The sequence below is a fragment of the Silene latifolia genome, chromosome 10 (genome assembly GCF_048544455.1).
Source record: "Silene latifolia isolate original U9 population chromosome 10, ASM4854445v1, whole genome shotgun sequence".
NCBI classification, from domain to species: Eukaryota; Viridiplantae; Streptophyta; class Magnoliopsida; order Caryophyllales; family Caryophyllaceae; genus Silene; species Silene latifolia.
In genome coordinates, this window is record NC_133535.1 from 123,684,088 (window position 1) to 123,687,317 (window position 3,230).

The following is a 3,230-nucleotide window of genomic DNA, read 5'->3' on the forward strand; positions in this document are numbered from 1 at the left end:
CATTACGACGGCATGAAATGAACGAATCCAAAAACAACAAAAACAACCTGCAATACAAAAAGCAAGGGGCAATCCCGCCCCCAAACCATTCACAAAAAAAAGCACAAAAATGACTCGCCCCTCTTTTCAAGCAAAAGACGAGTCAAAATCACAAAAACGGCATTTCAAGACCCATACAAGGTCTGCCAATAACCCAAAATACATTCCCGACACAATGGGGATTTTTCTACGGCTCAAAAGGGCAATTCATGCGCTAATTTGAGCCCAAACCGGTCAAAATTCAAAAACGACCGCAAAGAGGCAAACGTGATGTTATCACGCCTCAAGGTGACCTAAAATACCAATAAGGTCCATTTCAAGGCAGACTGACTCAATTCAAGCCCAAACATGCGCTTATTTTGTCAGACGTAAGACCGTCGCAAAGGGCAAAAATTCAATTTTGCCCACAAACATCCAATGAAGGTCCTTAAATGGCAAACACGGGTTTTCCCAACTACAATGCAACCTAGTGGGACCCACTACTCAAGCAAATAAACTTGGCATTGTGAAATGAGACGGTTTCTCGCCTCATTCACGTTTTTCGAGCATAGGGAGCGGGAACGGGGACCAAAATGCAAACTAAAAGCACCCCTATACTCCTAAACAGGTTTCTAACCTAATGCAAACATCAATTTTACTCAAAATTGGCTCAATAAAAAACGCCCAATTCGATTTTTAGGGCAAAATCCGCCCTAATTCAATCTAGCTAACAATCAACAAATTTGAAAGGATTCAAGAGGAAATACTTACCTTGAGATAACATTTGTTGACAATAGCACGGATGAAAGCAAGCTTGAAGGTCCGTCAATGGCGATTTTGGGCGAAATTTCGAGGTTGAAGATGAATGTTCATCCGCAACTCCACCTCACGTCTTTTTAACAAAAATAGGGAAGCCGGCTTGTATCGCCAAGTGGCTCGCGCCTAAACCCGGCCTCCCCTTTTCTTTTTCAGCGAAATTTGGGCTTTGGCCCAATTTCCCATGACAAATTCCAAATTTTCGTTGACGATATTGAATGTCGTCATTTCCTCGAAAACAAACAAAACAAATAGTGAAAATTTAAAACTCGCTATTTTCAAGCAAACGGCGATCAAACCGCCAATTTCAAAAATAATGGCGAAATCAAAATTCACCATTCAAATATCCCAAAATAATGGCGAAAATCCAAATTCACTATTTTCTTCCACATGTCAACGGCGGCACTTAAACCGTCACTTCAATCAATAGTGAAGATTCCAAATTCACTATTTCTTTCAAACGTCAACGGCGGCACATAAACCGTCACTTCAATCAATAGTGAAGATTCCAAATTCACTATTTCTTTCAAATGTCAACGGCGGCACATAAACCGTCACTTCAATCAATAGTGAAGATTCCAAACTCACTATTTCTTTCAAAAGTCAACGGCGGCACATAAACCGTCACTTCAATCAATAGTGGAGATTCCAAATTCACTATTTCTTTCAAATGTCAACGGCGGCACATAAACCGTCACTTCAATTAATAGTGAAGATTCCAAATTCGCTATTTCCATCAAATGTCAACGGCGGCACATAAACCGTCACTCCAATCAATAGTGAAGATTCCACATTCGCTATTTCTTCCAAATGTCAACGGCGGCACATAAACCGTCACTTCAAACGTAATAGCAGACTTAAAATTCGCTATTTCCTTTTAAAATTAAGACAAACGGCGATCAAAACCGCCACTACAAATTCCAACCGAATGGTGAAAATCCCAAATTCGATATTCCTTCAAATGCCAGCAGGGGGCTTCCTCGCAGAACCCGCTCATTTCAGAAAAAAACAGTGATGGTGAGGATCCATACTCACTATTTCCACAGCGACATCATGAGTTCGCTAATTTCAAAACAAGCCCATTCGACGCGGCTATTCCCACCGTCCATTAACCGACCTTTACCATTGGCTGGCGAGCCTTTGTCCGCACCCTTTCAAGGACAGATCCCGAAGATGCCTCGGGTATATTTCCTTGTCTCGGCTGGCGAGCCTTACAACGCATCGTGGCTGGCGAGCCCTCCTCATATACGCATCATGGCTGGCAAGCTTTACAACGCATCGCGGCTGGCGAGGCCTCCTCATATACGCCCCATGGCTGGCGAGCCTTTGTCTGCACACTTTTAAGGACAGATCCCGAAGATGCCTCGGGTACATTTCCTTGTCGCGGCTGGCGAGCCCTCCTCACATACGCACCACGGCTGGCAAGCCTTTGTCCGCACCCTTTCAAGGACAGATCCCGAAGATGCCTCGGGTACATTTCCTTGTCGCGGCTGGCGAACCTTACAATGCATCGCGGCTGGCGAGCCCTCCTCACATACGCACCACAGCTGGCGAGAATTTATCCGCAACCATGCAAGGACATATCCGAAGATGCCTCAGGTATGACTCCTTCTTATGGTCAAGTAGCCTTTGCACGTAGTCTAATGGACTTTAAACGACCCGCACGGACAGTCGACAGACTCTAAACTGTTCCCGACGACAGGTCCTTGACTCATACCCTCGAGTCGCCTTGGCGTCGCCCTTCCCGACGGCAGGTCCTTGGCCCGAATCCTTTCGAGCCGCCTCGACGTCGCTTGGGTCTTCAGGTTGTAATCTTCGATTGACCTGGGGACTCTACTTTGACTTTCGCCCTGTCCAAGCCTCGGTCAAAGTGGGGGCTCAGAGATACCCGATGTCTGCTGAGACTCCAACAAACACCGGATGATTATCGGACTACAACATGTTTTGGGATCGCAGCGTTTGATCGACAGTTTGTGTACAACTTTACGTCGGAAAACTTAAAACGATTTCGAAAGCAAAACATTTCAAAAATACCTGGAGTGTTTAATGCATGACGACGGGGTCACAATGACACTAACTAGAGTCAAAACCGACACCGGACCAAAAACCGACTCGAAAATTCAAATCCCGACTCCAACAACGAGTCAAACCTAGTCAACCACAAAAACAAAATATCTTCAAGCCTTCTATGCTAAGTTTTCCCGGATTCATGAATGGTCAAGTACCAAACATGTGACTACAAAACCTAGGATAGAACAAATCATGATTGCGTTTGTTGTGATAGTGACAACACAACTCGAAGTGCCGCGACGTGGCTCGCGCCTCTTTGAGCAGCCCAGGTGGCCACGTCGCTCAAAACTCACACAACCACTTATTCTCCTATAAATACCCCTCAA